Source organism: Canis aureus, chromosome 5 (assembly GCF_053574225.1).
Source record: "Canis aureus isolate CA01 chromosome 5, VMU_Caureus_v.1.0, whole genome shotgun sequence".
Lineage (NCBI taxonomy): Eukaryota > Metazoa > Chordata > Mammalia > Carnivora > Canidae > Canis > Canis aureus.
This window is the reverse complement of record NC_135615.1, coordinates 55,248,845-55,271,817: the sequence shown is the minus strand read 5'-3', so window position 1 is coordinate 55,271,817 and position 22,973 is coordinate 55,248,845. Positions and strand designations below refer to the sequence as shown.

General features: G+C 45.9%; 1 protein-coding gene and 1 long non-coding RNA gene across 9 annotated transcripts in view; one reads left to right on the top strand and one right to left on the bottom strand.

Moving 5' to 3' along the window:
* The window catches only part of OCLN (occludin), a 55,170-nt gene extending 50,459 nt beyond the window's left edge, over positions 1-4,711 (bottom strand). Inside the window, exon 1 of one of the 7 annotated variants that reach the window (XM_077898099.1) lies at positions 4,571-4,711. The gene's annotated coding sequence lies outside the window, so the exon portion shown is untranslated. Of the gene's footprint in view, positions 1-1,365; positions 1,511-3,039; positions 3,158-3,318; positions 3,339-3,365; positions 3,544-4,384; positions 4,498-4,570 lie in introns of those variants that run through there. The other 6 variants (XM_077898096.1, XM_077898097.1, XM_077898098.1 and 3 more) reach the window with 6 other exon arrangements.
* Positions 4,712-4,762: 51 nt separating this feature from the next.
* LOC144313450 (uncharacterized) overlaps positions 4,763-22,973 on the top strand; it is a 24,757-nt gene continuing 6,546 nt past the window's right edge. Inside the window, exons 1-2 of one of the 2 annotated variants that reach the window (XR_013379096.1) lie at positions 4,763-5,602; positions 19,602-19,684. This is a non-coding gene — a long non-coding RNA (uncharacterized LOC144313450). Of the gene's footprint in view, positions 5,603-12,822; positions 12,900-19,601; positions 19,685-22,973 lie in introns of those variants that run through there. The other variant, XR_013379095.1, reaches the window with a different exon arrangement.

Here is a 22,973-nt window from a genome sequence, read left to right as displayed (position 1 = left end):
CTCCAGGATCACACCCTGGGGCCAAAGGCAGACACTAAACCACTGAGCCACTCAGGCGTCCCAACCTAGTGGTTTTAAAAGCTCACAATATGTGGGGACAAATTCTACTTCTCTTCCTTGAACCTCACTACTCTCCTATCCCCAAGCGCAGGGGATAAGCCTGACCTCCAGGCTGGAATAATTAAAAAAGATGATATATTAAGAAAGATGAGCAAAAATATTCACAGCAAGGTGGTTATCTTCAAAGTGAGACATTTTTCAGTGTTTAGGCACTTAGGTACATTGTATCCATTTTCAAATACTGGTGACACCAATAAATCCTTTTACAAACATAGACTCATTTTTTAAAAGTGCATTTCTTTGTAAGAATTCCAACAAAGTTAACAAGCTACCCCAAACTTTGGCAGTATTCACATACAGCGCTTCGATCTAGAAAAAACAAACCTTCTGCATCACCATGAGATCTGTACATCATGTTCCAACTAGGTGCCTCTCCAGGGGGTGACAGACTGACTGACCAAGAACCAGAAAAACCATGTGTTAAGACAAATGACTGAAAAAACAGGAAATGTTTGGCCTGGACAAATCAACATTAGAAGGACCACTACAGCAGCCTTTAAGTATCTGCAGAGCTGTCTTTGTAGTCCTACAAACCTTTCTTTGAAGAAAAGATACTCAGGATCAGATTTCACATCAATGTTAGGAAGCCTCTCCCTTACCCTGACTCCACACACCCTTCAAAAATAACAAGTAACAATTTGATCTCAGGCCATGTATGCAAAGCTCAAGTTGTTTGATAGTCTGGAGAGACTGTGCTGCATGAAGGAACTCTGATGTCTCCTTCAAGGCAGTATGGGACTGTGCTTTACAGTCACAGCCAAAGGTGGAAAAAAAAAAAAAAAGACCAAGAACAGACTTATCCAATCTCCAGTAGGACAATATTAACATTACTTGCTCAATAAATGTATGTTGAATGGAAGATAAAACGAAATGAATGAAAAGGATGCAGGACCTGGCCTAAGGGGCTCAATGGCCATGGTCACAGAACCTGTACCATGTGAGTAACAGGGACATAAGTCAAACAGCTGACTAAGAGGAGCTTAAGGGATACAGGAGGCTCTTCTTAGTAAACATGTAAAGTAGATTAATGTTAAAACATTAAAAAAAAAAAAAAGTTCTCTTGAAAATGTTTACTGGCCAAAGCAGTCCTAGAAGAAATCTAAGACAAAAGCCTGAAAATGCTATGCCCCTGAATACTTATTTAAATCAACTAAATAAAAGATAAAACTTTATCATATTTAAGAGCCTATTTCTTTTCAATTACACACAGCAATAATTTGCCTTTGAGAAGTTTTTTAGGGGCACCTGGGTGGCTCAGTGGTCGAGCATCTGCCTTCAGCTCAGGTCGTGATCCCGGGGTCCTGGGATTGAGTTCTGCATCGGGCTCCCTGCATGGAGCCTGCTTCTCCCTCTGTCTGTGTGTGTCTCTGCCTCTCTCTGTGTCTCATGAATAAATAAATAAAATCTTTAAAAAAAAAAAAAGAAAAGAAAAGAAATTTGTAAAAGTTGTGCCTAGTATTAAATGATTCTATTTATATTTTGGCACCTAATTAGCAAACTATCTAAAATTTTTAGATTAGGCAGCTTTTGCAATAGATAAGCTCTGTATGGGAACCTGCATTTTAAACTCTCCAGATGATTTTTAAGCACACCATGTATTTTCAGCATCGCTACCTGATTAAAGGCATCTATCCCAGAAGGGCCTTGATCTTGACATTCCCTATCTACAAATGGGCAGACACCTGCTGTTTAGCTCTTTTCTTAAATAGCCCCTCCTCAGAGGTGCCCTCCCGGTCACCCACTCCATCCACCAAACCCACTGTATTTTCAGAGCAAATTCCCTCCTAATTATTATTATTTTTTCCTTCTCTCTTTTTTAAATTTTTTAAACGGCCACCATCTCCACCCCAACTGGAATAACAGCTTTACAAGCACCTAGATGTCGGGATGCCTGAGTAGCTCAGCAGTTGAGCGCCTGCCTTCAGCTCAGGGCATCACCCCAGGGTCCCGGGATCGAGTCCCACATCAGGCTCCCGCATGGAGCCTGCTTCTCCCTCTGCCTGTGTCTCTGCCTCTCTCTCTCTGTGTGTGTGTCTCTCATGAATAAATAAAATATTTTAAAAAAACAAAAACAAAAACCAAGCATCTGGATGTCTGTCTTGATCATTACTCTTCCACCTGGTCACTAAAATCCCTGGCACAAAGTGACGATCAACCAACATCTGATTTATAAAACGAAGAGCCCACACTCTCCAGATGGGATTTCTACACGGCTGTGAATGCCTTTAGGTTCTTCACAACACTAGCGCTCGCTAAATACAATCCTGTATGCTCAACCAGATTAGTTAAGTGCTTAGAATCTCAAGGAGAGAAAAGAGTGAAACACACAATCATATGGACATCACTCCTTAGATTGTTGAAAAGCAGGATTCCAGGCCCCACATCTGACCCATGAATCAGAATCTGTGTTAATAAAACCCCCAGGTGATTCATACCATAGTCAAGATTAGGAAGCATGGGGTTAGCCTCCAGGCTAAAACAAAAGCTGTAACAAAACTCCACAAGTCTTTTTACCCCAGTATTCCCATAAATAATAACCTGGATGAAAAAAGCCTGCACGGGACTCTAATCAAGTAAGCCTTAAAATGCAATTGAAGAAAACTTCCCTTCTGGGCAGGTCAAAGATTTTCTATCAGTTAATTTATGTGGTCAAGAGCAATCTCTTGTAATTTTGAAAGGGCAGTAATTCCAACATGATCCTTAAGAGAAAAACAGGACGTTTACCGTCACCTCAAACGAGACATGGAAGTATTTTACGAGAGCGCAGGGACTAGTCAAAGGTACAGAGTTCTAGAAAAGCCCCAAGTTGCTCTGGTGTGGAATTTCAAGGGCTGCTTCTTTCCTAGCAGAGCCTCCCTGAGGAGCTGAAGCAATTTTCAAGCCACACCATTTGTAGTATTTCCCCTGGCGGTGTTTTACCTGTAAACTGGAGTTCTGGTAAGATCTACCTTTCAGAATTGGATCATGAAAGGATACAGAGGACAAGCGTCTTTTAGGACTGGGCTTGGCTCTGAGGAGGACTGCCCGGCGCTCCCCTGCCAGCCTCCCCTCCATCATCTCACCAGGGCAGCACCTACTAAATCAATGCCAAGGCCCCCACGCAGGTGCTGCTTGGGGCAGACGCTCTTCCTGTGGTCCCGCCATTTGCAAGGTCTACCTTAAATCAACAGGAAGACAAAACACACGATTCATTCGTACCGTGCAAACGAAATAAAGTTGGGGGGGGGGCGGCTTGAGAAACCGACCTGTCCTTGAAAGGACTACTTTCAATCACAGCAACAATCGCCCCAAGTGCCTTAACGGGAAGGTTCCTCTTTTCCAGGGATCCCAATAATACGTCTATTGTGCCTGAGGGCCACCGCGGCCCTGGAAGGCCGCCCCTTCCCCGCCCCGGCTCAGCGGCTGCTCGGCCAGGTGGGCGGCCCCCCGGGCTCGGGGGCTCGGGGCTCTGCAGGGCGCTGGGGGCCGGGAGCGCAGGGGTCGCGGCCCCGGGCAGGTGCATGACCAGCCGGGCCGCCCCGAGGCAGGAGCGCGGCGGGGCCGCAGGGGTCGCAGCCCCGGGCAGGTGCACGACCAGCCGGGCCGCCCCGAGGCAGGTGCGCGGCCCCGGGCAGGTGCACGGCCAGCCGGGCCGTCCCGAGGCAGGTGCGCGGCGGGGCCGCAGGGGTCGCAGCCGCGGGCAGGTGCGCGCCCCGCCGGCGGGCTCTCGGCTCCGGGGCCGCGGCGCGAACAGCTTCCCTCGAAGCGCAGCCCCGCTCGGAGCCGAATCCCCGCCCCCCCAGGCTCAAACGGACGCGGGCTCGCGGCGTGGCCACCACCGGACGCCGCCGGCCCGGCCCGGCTCCAGGACCTCCCGGACGGAGCCCGCCGCCCCTCTCCCCCCGCGACGCCCCGCGGCTGGGTGCGGCGGGCTCGCTGGGGTCGCCCCGGCCGGCGAGCGCACCCCCGGCTGCAGCCCCGCGCTCGGGACCCCGAGGAGGCGGGCGCGCCCTCTGCCCGCCGACCGCGCTGCCGGCCCGCCCGCCCCCCACAAAGCCCAAGGGTGCCCGCGCCCCCCGCCCCCAGCGCCCGCCCCTCGAAGCCTCTCCGCCCCCCGCGCTCCCGGCGGGCCCGCTCCCCCCGACTCCCGCCAGTCCCAGCCCGGAGGCGAAACCGCCACCGAAACCCGCGCCGGGCGCCACCCCCGCCCCTCCGGGACCCGAGCCTCGAGCCCGCGCGGGGACCCCGGCCGCCCCGCGCCCCCCGCCCCCGCCCCGCAGCTCACTTGGCGGCGCACCTGACGCCGAGCGCGGCCCGCACGCAGCCGGGAGCCAGCCGAGGAATGCGGCCAGCCCTTCGGCGCTCGCCGGCCCCCGCCCCCGCCCCCTCCCCTCCCCCCCCACCCCGTCCCCGGGCATGCGCACCGGCGCCCCGCCCGACCTGGAGCCGCGCGGCCCCGCGTCCGCCTCACCTGTTGCGCCGCGCGGGCCCCTGCGCTCGGGCCGCACCCCGGAGCCCCGCCGCCTCCCGCAGGGACGGAGAAGGGGGCGGTGGCCGCCGGCGGGAGAGCGCGGGGCGCCGCCTCCTCCCTCCGTGACCCCTTCACCTGAAACTCGGGTGGGCGGGGGAAGGGAGCGGTGGGGGAGGAGGCGGGAGGACCCCGCCCTGCGCCGCACACCCTCGCCCGGTGCAGTTAAAGGGACAGCGCAGCCTGGCGGCCCGGGCGCCCCGAGGTGGGGGTGGCCCCCCGAGTGCCCCCGAGGTGGCGGTGGACCTCGAGATGGGAGTGCCTCCCCGAGCGCCCTCAAAGTGGGGGTGGAACCCCCGAGCGCCCCCGAGGTGGGGGTGGACTCCCCCCAAGCGCTCCCGAGGTGGGGGTGACCCCCCAGCACCCCCGGCTGCGCGGCCGGCGTTTGGCGGAGGGGCGTTTGGCGCCGGGCGGCCGACGGAGGGGACCGACCCTGCAGGGGTCCAAGGGTGCTCCGCCCTCCTGCGCCCTCCTGACGCGAAAGGCACGACCGTGCCCAACACTTTTCTGCTCTGAAACTTTGGTTAAAATCTGCTTCTGCCTGTGTCTCTGCCTCTCTGTGTGTGAAATAAATAAATAAACAAACAAACTAAAAAAAAAAAATTTTTTTTGTTGGAAAGAAGCAGCCGTAACTGGGAGATCTCAAAAGTCGCTCGTGAATTAAGGGACTGTTTCGGAATCCTAGAGCCAGACCAAACGGAGCAGCGCTCACAGTGGTTAAATGAAGGGGAGAAGGAATACAGTGTCCTCGGTAAATTTGCCCTCAAAATAAAGTGCATTTTGGAGTTCACGTTATCACCAGCTCAAGGTTGCAAACTCTCCCCACCCCCACCCCCGCCAAGGGATTTAAACCATTTTAATATTCTCTTGGCTTTGGGAGTAAAAACACCCTCGTTCTGTGTGCTAGGTTTTATTTTTTGATTTGGAGGCTGGTTCCCTTGGAGTGTCCACTTAAGAAAATTCATGGTCTAACAGGTAACGTGCATTTTTTTTTTTAAGATTTTATTTATTTGACCAAGAGAGCACAAGCAGGGGGAACAGCAGAGAGAGAGGGAGAAACAGACTTCCGGCTGGGCAGGGACCCCAGTGAGGGGCTTGATCCCTGGACCCCTAAGCCAAGGCAGTAAGCCTAAGGACTGAACCACCCAGGCACCCCATGTATCCTTTTATTTATATATATAGTATATCAATTTGGTTTTTAAAACTGTACTGTATGGGGCAGCCCTGCTGGCTCAGGGGTTTAACACCACCTTAGGCCCAGGGTGTGATCCTGGAGGCCCCAGGCTCCCGTGTCAGGCTCACTGCATGGAGCCTGCTTCTCCCTCTGCCTGCGTCTCTGCCTCTCTCTCTCTCTCTCTCTCTCTCTCATGAATAAATAAATAAAATCTTTATTATTTTTTAAAAATATTTTATTTATTTATTCATGAGAGACACAGAGAAAGAGAGGCAGAGACGCAGGCAGAGGGAGAAGCAGGCTCCATGCAGGGAGCCCGATGTGGGACTCGATCCCGTGACTCCAGGATCACGCCCTGGGCTGAAGGCAGACGCTCAACCGCTGAGCCACCCAGGCGTCCCTAAATAAAATCTTTAAAAAAAATAAAACTGTACTGTAAGTTCCTCAATGTTAAACACAGAACTACCCTATTGTCCAGCAACGACACTACTAGATAATGACCCACAGGATGCAAAAATACAGATTCCAAGGGATACACACCCCCTGATGTTACAGCCGCACTATCAACAATAGCCAAACCATAGAGAGAGCCCCAATGGCCATCAACTGATGAACGGATAAAGATGTGAAATATAAATATATATATATGAACATTGCTAGTCATGAAAAAGAATGAAATCTTGCCATTTGCAACGACATGGATGGAGCTAGGAGGTACTATGCTAAGTGAAATAAGTCAGTCTGTGAAAGACAAATACCAGATGATTTCACTCCTATGTGGAATGTAAGAAAGATAACAGAGGCACATATGGGAAGGGCATAAAGAAAAAAAGAGAAGGAAACAAACCATAGGAGAGTCTTATCGATAAAGAACAAACTGAAGGTTGAAGGAGGGAGGGGAGTGGGGGATGGGCTAGGTGGGGGATGCAGATTGAGGAGGGCCCTTGTGATGAGCCCTGGGTGTTGTACATAAGTGACAAATCCCTGAATTCTACCCCAGAAACCAATATTGCACTGTATGTTAACTACCTAAAATTTATTTATTTATTTATTTATTTATTACCTAAAATTTAAATTTAAAAAATTATACTCCAGAATGTTGCAGTTTTAGTTCTCGCATTTAACTCTCAGGCTAGAATATAGGTCTCTTAAATTCCTGCTCTGCTTTGTGTTCCAATCTGGAATGTCAGCATTGCTAATTAATTTTTGTCCAATCCCACCCATTTCTCTGCCTTTAATTAAGTGGTTACAGATGTGACTCTCCCATAGGCAGATCTTTAGGCACAATTCAATACTTAAGGAAGTAAAAGCATAATATAAATATAAGGTATTTGAAATGATGACAGCCTTAATGCGTAATTAATCTAATTGTGTGTGTGTGTGTATGTGTGTGTAAGCCAGTGCTACAATTATTTTAGCATGACCATGTAGGTTTTGAATGATGCAGTTTAAACTGGTGTTGTTAACACTGGGGAAGTCAGGTTAATCCTCTTAATGTTCGCTGTCAGATTACTGAAATCTCCAAACATTCCATTCAGTTTATAATTAAACAAGGGAACATTTCCTAATACTCTCAGATTTATAAACACGTCTATTATTTTATAGCGTACTTTGACATGTTCTGAAGAGAACTTACAGGGTTTTTTTTCCCACTTTTTAAGAGTTGCAATGTATTTCTCATACCATACCATAAAATTCATCCTGAATTTTTTAAAGGTGTTCATACAAGTCACTGGTTTTCTGTACATTCTGCAGGTTGTACAATTACCACCACTGTATAACTCCAGAAATTTTGTGCCATTAGCAGTCACTCCATTGCCTCTTGCCTCCAGACCCTGGCAACCACTACCTTTCTTTCTGTCTCTATTGATTTATCTACTCTGGACATTTTGCAGGGTAATACATTAATGTGGATAATACATTAATACAATAATGTGATTTTATATGGATAACACAAGAGTGGCCTTTTTTGGCCTCTTAGCATAATGTTTTCAAGGTTCATTCATGTTACAGGACCCGCCTGTACTCCATTCCTTTTTTTTTTTTTTTTTTAATTTTTATTTATTTATGATAGTCACACAGAGAGAGAGAGAGGCAGAGAGGCAGAGACACAGGCAGAGAGAGAAGCAGGCTCCATGCACCGGGAGCCTGATGTGGGATTCGATCCCGGGTCTCCAGGATCATGCCCTGGGCCAAAGGCAGGCGCTAAACCGCTGCGCCACCCAGGGATCCCTCCATTCCTTTTTTATGGCTGAATAATATTTCATTTCATTGCATTGCATGGATATATACCACTGTTGTTTAAACTTTCATCAGTTGATGGACATTTGGGTTATTTCTATTGTTTGACCATTATCAATAATGTTGTTATGAACACGCAGGTGTTTGTGTGGACGTACGTTTTCAATTCTCTTGGGTGAATTAGGTTTTTAAATTAAACTTCTTGTTATTTTTAGAGACTAACTTAAGGGCGCCTGGGTGGTTCGGTCAGTTAAGCATCTGCCTTCCACTCGGGTCGTGAGCTCAGGGTCCTGGGATCGAGCCCCACATCTGGCTTCCTGCTCAGTGGGGAGTCTGCTTCCCCTCTCCCTCTACCCACCTCCCAGCTTGTGCTCTCTCTCTCTCTCTCAAATAAATTAAAAAAATTTAAAGGGACTAATTTATGCATAAAATATTATTTTTCTTATTCCCACACTAAACCGGAACCCAAAGGCATGTGTTAGGGTGGAGGGTTAGTTGCCATATTTCATTTGCTTCCCAAATTAATTCACCAACCAGTTTCTGAGGGCTTACCACGTCAACAGTAGTGAACAAAATCCAAAAGTCCCTGTCTTGGCAAAGCTTACATTTCAGTGACTGCTGAATTCATGATAATGAAATAATCAGATTTATTAAGTTAAACTATACGAATTGGTAAGTTTTATCAACATTTTAAACTACAAAATGGCATTTTCATATAGTTCAATTTAACACTGAGCTAAATTTCTATTGGAATATTGTGTATGGGACTCCTGAGTGGCTCAGAGGTTATCATCTGCCTTTGGCTCGGGGCATGATGCTGGGGGTCCTGGGATCGAGTGCCGCATCAGGCTCCCTGCATGGAGCCTGCTTCTCCCTCTGCCTCTGTCTCTGCCCGCCCCCCTCTCTCTCTGTGTCTCTCATGAATGAATAAATAAAACACTTTTTTAAAAAATTTTATTTTATTTTATTTATTTATGATAGGCACACAGTGAGAGAGAGAGAGAGGCAGAGACATAGGCAGAGGGAGAAGCAGGCTCCATGCACCGGGAGCCCAACGTGGGATTCGATCCCAGGTCTCCAGGATCGTGCCCTGGGCCAAAGGCAGGCGCCAAACCGCTGCACCACCCAGGGATCCCATAAAACACTTTTTTAAAAAGAAATATTGTGTAGTGTTTTTATTCCATTCAGGTTAACTTCCCAAACAACACTCACAACATTGAAAAATGTAAAGACGTTGTTCTTTTAACTCTTTCCTAATGGTGTGCATATTAGTTAGTAGTTGAAAATGTTCAGAAAGAAAAGCCAGTCTGAAAACTTAAACACATCATTCTTCAATAGCAAGATAAAGTTTGTTGAATGGGGCACGATGCCATGCTCAATGTAATCATGACATGCGATCATAAGTTGTGGCAATGTTTTAATTATTTTTGATCAACTATTCCTTCCGCAACTCAGTAGTGTTTTTCAACTATCGTACACTATTGAACATTATTTGATGAAAATTCTCATGACTCAGAAACCAAGTAAATATTATTCTCGGAAGACCTATGATTAGAAATTTGTTGGTTTTACATGCAATCAAATGAATGATAAGATTTAAAAAAAACAATTTTTCTTCCTTCTTTTCTGTAAAGGAGAAAGTTCAGAGCTCAAAATATGGCATCAGAAATGTGAGTTCAGATCTTTATGTTGCCACTTAGTAGCTGGATAAGATGAACACACAGGGAAATTAAACTTCACAGGCCTCTTTTTTTCTCCACTGTAAACATGGGATAGATGGTATATAGCACTCTCTTCCTAAGGTTGTTGTTTTTTTTTAAACATTCTTTTTTTAATATTATTTTTTAAAGATTTTATTTATTTATTCATGAGACACACACACACAGAGACACAGTCAGAGGGAGAAGCAGGCTCCATGCAGGGAGCCTGATGTAGGACTTGATCCCGGGTCTCCAGGATCACGCCCTGAGCTGAAGGTGGGCACTAAACCGCTGAGCCACCCGGGCTGCCCCTCTTCCTAAGGTTGTTGAGCAGCACTTGGGCCGTTCACCAAGACAGATCATATCCTGGGCCACAAGAGAGTCTCCATAAATTTAACAAGTCATTGCTGTCTCTCATCTGCCCCAAACAATCCCTGTCACATGATTCTTCCATAAATATTTGTTGGATGAGCAAATGAATACAACCCTGATTCCCCATTCTAACACACCTGTGGAGCCATGAGCCATGCCCATCTTTCAGATAATGTCCTGTCACTTGAAAACAGCACATTCCTTCACAGCATTTCAAGGCTTACATCCCTAGAACTAGGTTTCAGAGGAGAGAAGACAGCAGGATTAGAATATTTCTCCTATGCCTCACCTGCTTAGTGCACGAATGCGATGATTGGCATTTGGTCAAGGGCAACTCAGTCTGGAGTTGGTGAGGGCCTGGCCTAAAGGGCCTCTAGGTTCCCCATCCAATCATGAATGATGAGAGTCCCAGGCCCTGGAGGGTGGTTTCCTTGGACAGATTTATGGAGGAATTCTTGAGGAAGTCACTGGGAAGGCAATTTCTGAGAGGATGATGAGACATGGTGAGTAAAGCTTTATTGCCTAAATTCCTATGTATTAAGCAAGATCCTCCTGGAAGGATCCAAGGTTAAACAGAGAGAGTACCTGGATGGGAACTTCAACAAGTGGAGTGACAATAATTGCAAACACCATCACTATCCTGTGCCAGGCTCTGTTCCGTTTTATGGACTTTTTTTTTTTTTTTTTTTTGATCCTTAGAACGATCTTATGCTACAAGTAATTCCCCCGTGTGGAGATATCTAAAGCTCAGAAAGTTTCCTTCGTCTACTCAAAACGTCTGCTAATTTTAAGAGTTGGGATTCAGCCCACGTAATCTAATTCCAGAACTAATGTCTTAACAGTGTTACTATATTCTAGAACTGCTTTATTTTTTCCTCTCTAAAAAAATACTCAAATTCCTTTAAACCACCTACCCATAGAAAGACCTCAGAGTTGCAGCTATAGGGGGAAAAAACCCAAAAAACAAAAAATCCAACCCTAAAAAAAATGTCTACCATGGAGTATTATGGATGAAAATGAGCCAATTAGCAATTCTTCCAACAATGTGTTGAGTCTTTCAAATATATTGAACAAAATAAACAAGCCAACCCTCGCTCAAAAAAACACAGTATGACTCCATTTATATAAGGTTCAAAAACAGGCAAAACTACCTTGTATCACTTGGGAATTCTAAACATTAAGTGGCAAAAATACAAAGAAAAGCAAAGACATTGTTATCTTTCTTTTTTTATTTTTTTAAATTTTTAAAATTAAAAAAAATTTTTTTTCATTGTTATCTTTCTTAAGAAAATAAAGGTAAGAGTGGAAGAGAAGAGTGAGATGTGCTTGGGGTGCTGGCAATATTCCATTTACTCAGGTGCAAGCCACATGGCTATTACTTTTATAACATTTATCAAAAACTACAGGTATGTTTGATGCACTTTTTGTGGAGACTTTATCTTCCATAATGAACATTTTATTTATTTTTATTTTTTTAAGATTTTATTTATTTATTTATTCATGTTAGAAACAGAGAGGCAGAGACACAGGAAGAGGGAGAAGCAGGCTCCAGGTGGGGAGCCCAATGCGGGACTCGATCCCAGGACCCCGGGGTCACGGCCTGAGCCGAGGCAGCCACTCAACCCCTGAGCCACCCGGGTGCCCCAATAATGAATGTTCTAAAGAATACTTTAGAGGCATTCTTAACAGTTGGTTGGAGACCTACATTTAGTTTGTTTTGTTTTGTGAAAAAAATTCCTCGAATACAAGCAGAAAAGAACTTTCTAGGATCAGGGTAAATTGAGACCATCATCTGAAGGGAGAGAGGGAGGGTGTCAATCTGAGACAGAGCGCTGCCACAATTATGCGGAGGAGGCCAGAAAAGAGACGTGGGGCTGATTTGTTTGTTTTTTTTTTTTTTTTTTGGCTGATTACTGTTTTAACCGTATCGGTCATCCATTGCCCTGGGAAATTGGTCTTGCAGGTTCTTTCAGGAACTGACCTTCCTGAATCTTTCATGCTCAAAAAAAGAAAGAGGAAAAAGTAAACATTAACCAAATACTGCAAACATTGTGTTCTTATATCTAATTGTAACTTCATGGGCCTCTTTACCTCTTGTGTCCCCAAACTTAAAAGAGATACCAATAATAAGGACGCCTGGGGGGCTCGCTGGGTTGAGCGTCTGACCCTTGATTTTGGCTCAGGTTGTGGTCTCGAGGTCCTGGGATCCATCCCTGAGTCAGGATCCGCTTTCAACAGGGACCCCGCTTGAGGGTTCTCTCCCTTTCCCTCTGCACCCCCCACCCCTCCCACTCATGCTCTCTCTCTAGGATAAATAAATTAATCTTAAAAAAAAAAAAAAGGCACTGGAAATAGTCCTTAACTTATCACAAGAAATCCTAATCCTAGAAAGGTCACTGGAACCGGGATGGAACTCTTAGCCGATCACAAGCTTCCCTTGACATTTTGTTGGCGATGAGTTACAATTCTCCTTTTATTCGGTTTGGGAGCCTCTCCTGGGCAGCTTTTCTGATTTTGTTTGGGGATCAATTAGCAGAAACTTTAGGAGCCTACGACAGGAGCACTACGGCTCCTGAAATGTTGGCACTACCCCACACGGGGTGTGGCCCGGGTGGCACGTCTGCGAACTGTTCGTGGAAGGGAATATGTAGTCACTCAAAAAATATTTACTCAAAAAAAAAAAAAAAATTTACTCACTCCCAACTATACACCAGACCCCGTTCCAAGCCCTGGAGATACAATGGACTCAAGACACACAGGGCCCCTCACGGAGGCTGACATTCAGGTAGGAGAAGGCTTAAAGCAAAGATGATTAAACCAAAAGTGAACAAGAGAATAATGTCGAATAGTGATGAAGACAAAGAGGTGAAAGGGGCCGGGGCACCTGTCTCACTTCATGGAGGAACATGTGACTCTCCATCTCCAGGTTGGGAGTTCGAGCCCTGCTTTGGGGGTAGAGCTTACATAAACAAATAAACTAGCTAACTAACTTAAAACAAAAAAAGAAGAAGAAGAAGAAGAAGAAGAAGAAGAAGAAGAAGAAGAAGAAGAAGAAGAAGAAGAAGAAGAAGAAGAAGAAGAAGGAGGAGGAAGAGGAAGTGAGACGGGCGAAGGGGACAGAGAGGCCGGGAAAGGCAGTGCATGGGAGCTACCTAGGATGGCTGGACACCTGTGGCTGGAGGAGGTGACATCTGAGCTGAGACTTTAATGATGAGAAGGAGCCAGCCTTACAGAGGTCTGGGCCAGGAATATCCTAAGGCAAAACCAAAATCGAGGGCCATTTTACACCTTCAAAGAACAGGAGACCAGGAGAAGGGGACCTGAGGCCTGTGCGAGGTGGAGGGTGTTTTCATCTAACCCACCGGGAAGGCTTTGGAGTGTTTTAGCCACATTTCTTGCTTTCTTTCAGAGCAAGAAATTTATGTTTTAGCATTTGGGGGAATTGTAATTGTCGATGTAAGCATTTTCTTGTTTTTTGGTTTTTTAAAAATACTTTTGGGTAACACTTGAGGGCTTCTCTTTGAAATGCGTAGCTTCTGAACAGAAAGGACTAAACCGAACTAGAGGGCCAGGGCCATCGGAAACCAAGGGATAGGATCTCCAGAAATGCGAACCGCCTCCTACTTCTCTTCCTACACTCATCTTAATTAGAAAGATTGGTGCGAGCTGCCTCGAGAGGGCGACAGCAAGGGGACTTCTGCAATCATCATATGACTATTTTTCACACTTTTTCTATGTTTTTTGAAATTTCTCAGTGAATGAGCATGTGTTCTTTTTGACAATTAGAAAAAAGAGTTTCCTTTTCTCCTAAGTGACCGTGCTGGAAAATTCAAACTAACAAAAAAGTCGAGAACATAGCACCATGGGCTATAGCCTTCCCCTAAATTCACCAGTTGCTAAGACTGCTGATATTTGCCCTTGCGGGCACGCGTGTGCACACACACACACACGCACACGCTAATGTACGCATAGTAATTTTTTTCTCAACCACTGATACTTGTTGATCCTTTTTTGGTTCAGCCTCTTAAAACTTACTTTCAGACGGGGGGGTGGTATACCCCGCAAACTTGAGCAAGAATTCCCAAGAACCCAGACGTTGTCTTACATGTACAGCCACAGTCAGGTGTGCTGCTGTGACACGGTACGCTAGACGGGGTGTGTTATGAACAACCCAAGTTTACTTCTCAGGTTTGGAGCATGAAGTCTGAGATCAGGGCGCCAGCACGGTCAGGGGAGGGGGCAGGTCAGGTTCTGGAGAGAACCGGCTCCCTGGTTGCCAATAGCAGCTTTCTCTTGGTGGGGTGAAGAGGGCTGGCGAGCTCCCTCTGGGGCCTTCTGGGAGGGCAGGCTCATCATCCAGGAGGGGTCCACCCTCAAGACCTGGTCACCCCCCCGAAGGCCCCACCTCCCGACACCACTAGGTTGCTTAGGATTTTTTTAATGTGGGGGGGGGGCCAGTGGGGAGAGAGAAGCCTTCAGACCACAACAACCACCCCACTGTTAACAGACCCCCGAAAATGAACACTAATACATAATCTTATCTCATATGTAGGACAGGCCCACGTAGCTCCAGTTGTTCTAAAAATGTCTTTTATGGTTTGTTGTTGTTTGAAGATTTTATTATGTATTTGAGAGGAAGAAAGAGAGAGAGCTCGGGCGTGAGCCGGGAGGGGGAGAAGGTGAGGGAGAGAGTGAGAAAAGCAGGCTCCAGCTGAGCACGGGGCCTGGTGCAGGGCCCATCTCAGGATGCAGATCACTACCCGACCCCAAACCAAGAGTGGGGCGCTCAACCCCCTGGGCCACCCTCAACCAGCTCAGCCACACTCAGCCCACTGAGCCACATGGGCGCCCCTGTCGCTGATGTTGTTTTAAATGCCGGAGCCAGTCTCCATCATTCCTTGCATTTCATTGTCCTGTCTCTTCAGTCTCTTTAATTCTTGAACAGTCTCATTAACAGTTTTGTCTTTCGTGACAATGTTGTTTTTAAAAAGAATCTGGTCCAGTTGTCCTGTTGAATGTCGCACCATTGGGATTTGCATGCCCTTCCCTCAGGCCAAATGTTAGATTTAGAGGAAACTTCATTGGCAACAACACTAGACAGGTGGTGTCCTGGACTTCGTGCCCCACGTCACCATGAGGCGTGGAGGCTGTGAAGTTGTCCCAGGAGGAATGATGCTAACTTTGCATCAGGTGGTACCTTCCCTTAAAAAATTCTTGTTGTTGTTTATTTATTTATGAGACACAGAGAGAGAGAGAGAGACACAGGCAGAGGGAGAAGCAGGCTCCCTGCGGGGAGCCCGATGTGGGACTCGATCCTGGGACCCCGGGGTCACATCCTGAGCCGAAGGCAGACGCTCAACTGCTGAGCCCCCCCAGGTACCCCAGAAAGTTTCCTTTTTGTGATACAACTGTTTTCTGTGCTGCCTTTAAAAAGTCAGCCACTTCCCTTACCTGCATGATATAGGTGCCGAGTGTTTACTTACTGAGGAGGGCAGGTGATGCTGGGAGAGAGCAAAGCGTAGGTTTGTATGGGGCTCTCCTCACGCAGCCCAGGCGATGAGATGTACACTTACACAAGTAAAAACTAATAAAATAAAAGGACACGTAAGGGCTGTGTGAGCGCTGAAGGTAAGAGCGCTCTTCTTTTTTTTTTTTTTTTTAAGATTTTATCTTTTGGGATCCCTGGGTGGCGCAGCGGTTTAGCGCCTGCCTTTGGCCCAGGGCGCGATCCTGGAGACCCGGGATCGAATCCCACATCAGGCTCCCGGTGCATGGAGCCTGCTTCTCCCTCTGCCTATGTCTCTGCCTCTCTCTCTCTTTCTCTGTGTGACTAACATAAATAAATAAAATAAAATAAAATAAAATAAAAAAAAGATTTTATCTTTTTATTTATGAGAGACACAGAGAGAGACAGGTAGAGAGACAGGCAGAGGGAGAAGCAGGCTCCATGCAGGGAGCCCGATGTGGGACTTGATCCCAGGACTCCAGGATCACACCCTGGGCCAAAGGCAGAGGCCAAACCGCTGAGCTACCTGGGGATCCCCTAAGAACACTCTTCTAGGTGCAACTGCTCACCTGGCGCCCAGGTGCTCTTCCTACTCTGTCTCTGTGACTTGCCCTTTGCTCACCCTAATTCCTCTTTCTGGAATGTTCTCCTCCTGCCCTTGTGTCTGCAGGTTCATGTATTAAAACACTGCCATGGCTTTCAGACTGAGCTACCACTTGTTCTATTAAAAACAAACAAACAAACAAACAAACAAACCTTAATTTCTCCTCTTCTTTAAAAAGTGGCTTCTTGGGACACCTGGGTGGCTCGGTGGTTGAGCACCTGCCTTTGGCTCAAGGTGTGATCCTGGGGTCCCAAGATCGAGTCCCACGTCGGGCTCCGTGCATGGAGCCTGCTTCTCCCTCTGCCTATGTTTCTGCCTCTCTCTCTGTGTTTCTCATTAATAAATAAATAAAATCTTTAAGAAAATAAAAATAAGGGCAGCCCGGGTGGCTCAGGGTTTGGCGCCTGCCTTCAGCCCAGGGCGTGATCCTGGAGACCTGGGATCGAGTCCCATGTCGGGCTCCCTTCATGGAGCTTGCTTTGCCCTCTGCCTGTCTCTCTCTCTCTCTCTCTCTGTGTGTGTGTGTGTGTGTGTGTCTCATGAATAAATAATTAAAATCTTTAAAAAAAAAAAAGAAAAGAAAAAGAAAAATCAGTAAGTAAAATAAAAAGTGGCTTCTCCCCATTCGGCACACATTCCAAAATTCAATGTACCTAAATCTTTGGGCTGTTGAGTGTTAAATCACTCTCTAACTTGGATTACATGCTGAGGCCCATCCTTCTAGACTGTACGCGGATTGGAGGGGAGCTCCCCTTCGGACTTTTCTGGGCTCCCGGTGGGCCACCCTTTCTGGTACTTTGCACTTCTATTACATTGAGTAAATGGACAACCGTCAACACTTCAAAAAACTGTCCCCATTACTATCCTGGTAATGATCTCAAAGAGAAACTCTACTCTTGCCCTCTGTGCTTATTTTTTTTCCAAACATGTTCCTTACAGTAGCAAGTTAACCAGGAAGTTTCCTTTACTCCCTTCCTCTAGACAGAGGGAAAAAAATAACAGGAAACCAACCCACAGCAAACAATGAAGATGAATATCAAATATTTGTTCCTTTCCGTACAAGGGAATTATGCACAATATTAGGTCATCAGAGTGCCACTTGCAACAATCAAAGTTGCTTTGAGCTTTAAGAATTTTCAGTAGGGCAATTTGGCTATTTTTATTGACATGAGGTCAAGTAAAAAAATACAGCCTTTTGACAGAAATAAGTAGATATTATTCCAAGTGTCACCTGGAGGCTGTGCTCTCAAACTTGTGATTCCGGAACTCGGCTGCCGGGAGATGACTTCCTTTCTTTCTGTGCCCCCGTACATCGTGGGCATTGTAAGGAGAGAAATAGCAGGTGCTATCAACCAACTTTTCTGTGTCACTACAACATCACGAGTTAAATATTAACCCCATCTTGTAGATAAGAAAATCTAGTTTCATAGATGATAAAGATTTGCTTCAAATTACACAGCTAGATAAGGCTGGGGTTCAGGGATCCCTGGGTGGCGCAGCGGTTTGGCGCCTGCCTTTGACCCAGGGCGCGATCCTGGAGACCTGGGATCAAATCCCACGTTGGGCTCCCGGTGCATGGAGCCTGCTTCTCCCTCTGCCTGTGTCTCTGCCTCTCTCTCTCTCTCTCTCTCTCTCTCTCTCTCTCTCTGTGACTATCATAAATAAATAAAAAATTAAAAAAAAAAAAGGCTGGGGTTCAAAAATACACTCCTTTCTGACCCAAATCCACGCCATGATCATAGGACCGTGCTTTGTAAAGATCTTTTTAAAATGTACTTGACAGGGATCCCTGGGTGGCGCAGCGGTTTAGTGCCTGCCTTTGGCCCAGGGCGCGATCCTGGAGACCTGGGGTCGAATCCCACGTCGGGCTCCTGGTGCATGGAGCCTGCTTCTCCCTCTGCCTATGTCTCTGCCTCTCTCTCTGTGTGACTATTATAAAAAAAAAAAAATGTATTTGAGAGAGAGAGCATAAAAGAGCTGGAGCAGAGGGAGGGGCAGAGAGAGAGGGAGGAGCAGACTCCCTGCTGAGCAAGGAGCCCCACCAGGGACTCGACCCCAGGCTCATGACCTGAGCAAATACTTAACTGACTGAGCCCCCCTGGGGCCCTGGGACCGTGCCTTTTAGATGCCTGCCCCTCTACAAAACTGTGAGGTTCTTAGGTCCACAACACCCACCACAGTGGCTGGTGCAGGAACACCAAACAGAATCGAGTATTTCCCAGTTTTCGTCACCCCTTTCCTTTGCTCACTCAACATCTATTTCAGTCTTCCGTTCCCGCTCCCCAGTAGCTAGAGCCTTCAGGACAGGCTGCCTCCAGCCCAGTTTCCGGGGTGTGGTTTATGGCTAAATATAATCCCGGTTCTTTTGCCAATGATTGTCTCAGGAACTCACACCTCAAGCCACCAGCTGGAAGCTGGACTGGTCCTAAATGAGGACCTTCCTCCCTTCACTTGTGTGGCAGGTAAGGGACTCACAGCACCACAAGATCCTAGTTCGATGTCCAAATTCACTATATGGCAGTTCTGTGGCCTGAAGCAAATCACTTAACCTGCTGAGGCTTCATTTCTCTATCTAGAAAATGAGGGTGATAATTCCCACCCTGGAAGGGTTATTCCTGGCACAAAAGAAATATTCATCAACGGACATTTATTAGGTGTGTGTATTGCCTCTATCAGGACCGTTTCAGCTCCATGCAACCACATCATTTTCGAAGCACTTGAAATAATATGGCAGTGAGAGAGGGTTTTATCTCACATAACTGGAAATGCAGAGTGAGCTCTAGGCTCCAGTTCTTGGCCCTGTTGGCTCTGCCTTTTCGGGGTGTGGACTTGATATGAGGTTGTAGGATGGGTGCTGACTACCGAGGAGCAGGGTGACCAGCTTCCAGCTGGATCACAGCTCAAGAAGAGAACTATTCTAGAGTGTGATTTGTATTATACCTATAAAATAGAGGGGCGCCTGGGTGGCTTAGTTGGTTAAGTGACTGCCTTAGCTCAGCTCATGATCTCAGGGTCCGGGATCGAGTCCGTGTTGGGCTCCCCACTTGGTGGGAAGTCTGCCTCTCCCTCTCCCTCTGCCCCTCTCCATCACTGCTTCTCTCTCTCAAAATAATTTTTTAAATCTTTAAAAAAAATAAAATTAAGAAAGAAGACAATATGTGAGGTTTCCTTTGGCGGATTGCATGACTCAACAAAGTAAGAGTACACATGGGTAAGAGTAATCCATTATACACACATACAATTGCTGAAAGATAGACGCACCTAGTGACCTACCACTACCAGGATCCTCGAGGGACAAAACCATATTAGGCCTCCTAAGAAGTGGTGAAATGATGACTGAACCGTCTCCCTTCCCTTTCCTTCCCCTGTGACATCAGTCATGGCAGCAAGAGCGAAGAAAAGAAGAAGACTTCCCATGGGAACTGGACTAGAAGCCAGGAGACCCAGTTACACCAGCTAGGTAATTTTTTTAAGCTTTATTTATTTAAGAGAAAGAGCAGGTGTGCTGGGGGCGGGGCAAAGGGAGAGGGAGAAGGAGAGAAGGGGGGGTGGTGCTCTAGCCCAGCACCTTGAGAGCTTGACCTGAGCCAAAACCAAGAGTTGGTCGCTTAACCAGCTGAACTACCCAGGTGCTCCAGAAACCTGCTATGTGACTTTAAGCGAGTCATTTAATCTGTCTTTACCAGTAATGATAAAAGAATGTCTATTATATTAAAAGGTTTTATCACACATTATTTTTACTATATATTTATTGAAACGTCCATTATTATTATAAAAGGTTTGGAAAGTAGAAAGTGCCAGTAGTAGTTATTTATGCAATATTTAATTCTAAGCTGCTCATGTAGCTCAGTCTGGGGGGAATACAAGACTAATGAACGCATGATCTATGCCACGGGCGCCTGTGGTTCCTGCGCCTCTAGCTTCTGATAGGAACACACAGTTTGGGCCCCAGGTGGCTCCGTGGTTGACCATCTGCCTTTGGCTCAAGTAGTGACTCCAGGGGGTGCCTGGATCGAGGGTCCAGGGATCCAGTCCGAATGGCCCCCCCCAGGGAGCCTGCTTCTTCCTCTGTCAGTGTCTCTGCCTCTCTCTGTGTGTCTCTCATGAATAAATAAAATCTTAAAATTAAAAAAAAAAAAAACAAGGATCACATAAATATAAAAGTATCTGTTGTGAAAGGAAGATAAAAGTAAAAATGGTATCTGTCGAGTTGTTAAATACATTCCCTCATCATTCCCCCTAAAAATGCTTTTCAAACAGCTTTAAATTCCAAAGAGCACTCTACTTGCTACCCTAGCGCACTTCAGCATCCTCACACCCTGTGTAGCCTTCACATTCTTTCAGGCTTGCCTCAACAGAGCTCTGTTTTTTACTGAGACTATTTAGGCTACTTCAACCTTCTCGAAGGGTCTTTAGAGTCGACCTTGTTTTTCTGTCCTCCACTCCCTCCTCTTTCCCCACATCACACACCCTCTCCGAGTTCCTTTTGCTCTCTTAAGTGCACCTCCTACCAGGGGTGTCCACTAATCCCAAATTCCTGCGTTCAAAAATGCAGGACTTCCGGGGATCCCTGGGTGGCGCAGCGGTTTGGCGCCTGCCTTTGGCCCAGGGCGCGATCCTGGAGACCTGGGATCGAGTCCCACGTCGGGCTCCCGGTGTATGGAGCCTGCTTCTCCCTCTGCCTGTGTCTCTGTGCCTCTCTCTCTCTGTGACTATCATAAATAAATAAAAATTAAAAAAAAAATGCAGGACTTCCTTTTTTCTTTTTAAGGAGTAAATTTTTGTAGAACACCAAGTCATCAGAATTTTTTATTGTTTAGTCATTAGAATAATTAAAGGTAACTCATCTTTGCTATTCATAAACCAGAGTATTGGCCCTTCACTCAAGTTTACCCAGAACTTGATCCAGCATCATGCTGAGCAGTTGAGTTGCCAGCCAATTTGCAAAGCTCCCACTATGCAATTACCCGGATAGTTGGAATTCCTTAGTTTTCCAGCTAGAAGGTTTTGTTAGGGTGCATTATCAATGTTGACTCAGACTGGTCTCCAGGTATTAGGTTGGCTTAGTCTTTCCTTGAAATGTCAATTATTGCTAGTCTAGCTTTATCATTGTCGATTTTGTGTGTTGCTTTGCTAACCATATAGTTTTTTAAGGCTTTTTTTTTTTTTGTACCACTAACATTTTGGAGACATAATTTTCAAGGAACCAGATTTTAAGATGTGTATGGTTTGCATTCTAATAGAACTCTTTTACACCTGTATGGCTAAATCAGATGTTTTGGTAATTCCCTAGAAATGTGCGTATGACATTTCATTGTTTACATGCTTTTCATGAATTTGTGCTACTTGTATAACACATGACCTGGGATCCAGATTAAATGTAACGAAACCACTGGGTTATTTTTAAATTTAGAAGACATTGTTTTACAATAGAAAATCAATGTGAGCAAACTCATATTCTTCCGTTATCAAATAAATGCTAAGTGATTTTATGTTATGTACCTAGCAAATATCTTCCTTAATTTGTGTATGAGGAAAAGCATATTAATGATACCCTTAGTCTATAGTGTGGTATCATGTTGTGATGTAATATTGACATTTATTTTTTTGTTTAAAATATATTGCTATTTTAGAAAGGACATCAAGACTAATTACCGGGGAAAGGACAGTCTTTTCAGGGAGCCTAGGTGGCTCAGTCAATTAAGCATCTTCCGCTCAGGTCATGATCCCGGGGTCCTGGCATTGAACCCTGCATTGGGCTCCCTGTTCCAAGGGGAGATTGCTTCTGCCTCTCCCTCTGTCCCCTGCTTGTGTTCTCTATCTCAAATGAATAAATAAAATGAAAGAAAGAAAGAAAGAAAGAAAGAAAGAAAGAAAGAAAGAAAAAAGAAAAAGAAAGGTTTTTTCAACAAATGGTATTGAGAAACTGGATATCCATAGGCAAGGAAATGAAGTTGCATGCCTACATTATACTATATAAAAAAAATAACTCAAAATGGATGAAAGACTGAAAATAAGAGCTATAACTACAAAACACTTAGAAGAAAAGATAGAAGAAAAGTTTCACGACGTTGGATTTGGCAGTGGTTTCTTAGCTATGACACCAGAGGTATAGGCAACAAAAGAAAACATGGGTGAGTTGGATTTCATTAAAATTAAAACCTTTTGTGAGCCAAAGGTCACTAGCAATAGAGTAAAAAGGCAACCCAGGAATGGGAGAAAATATTTGTGAAATGTAGATCTGATAAGGGACTAATATCCAGATTATAGAAAGAAGTCCTAAAACTCAACAACAGAAAACAAACAACCCAATTAAAAAATGGGCAAAGGACTTCACAGGGCATTTTGCCAAATACACAGAAATGGCCCGATATGCACATGGAAAGATGCTCCACATCACTCATCATTAGGGAAATGCAAGTCAAATTGACAGATACCACCTTATATCCACTCTAAAAACAACCCCAGAAAACCCACTGAGCAGGGAGCCGGATGTGGGGCTTGATCCCACAGGACCCTGGGATCACAATCTGAGCCTGTGGCAGATGCTTAACTGAGTCACCTGGCACCCCTCTTATTATATAATTTTAACAAAGTATGATAAATTGTAGGGTAATGAGTAAAGAAAGGAGTTTGGCCTTCTAGGGGTGGTAAATTGTGCGGTAGTACCTAGGAACTATGTGGGGGGAAATATGGAATATAAGGGTTGTTATAGTAAAATTTGTTTGTGCAGACTCGTCTTGGCATCA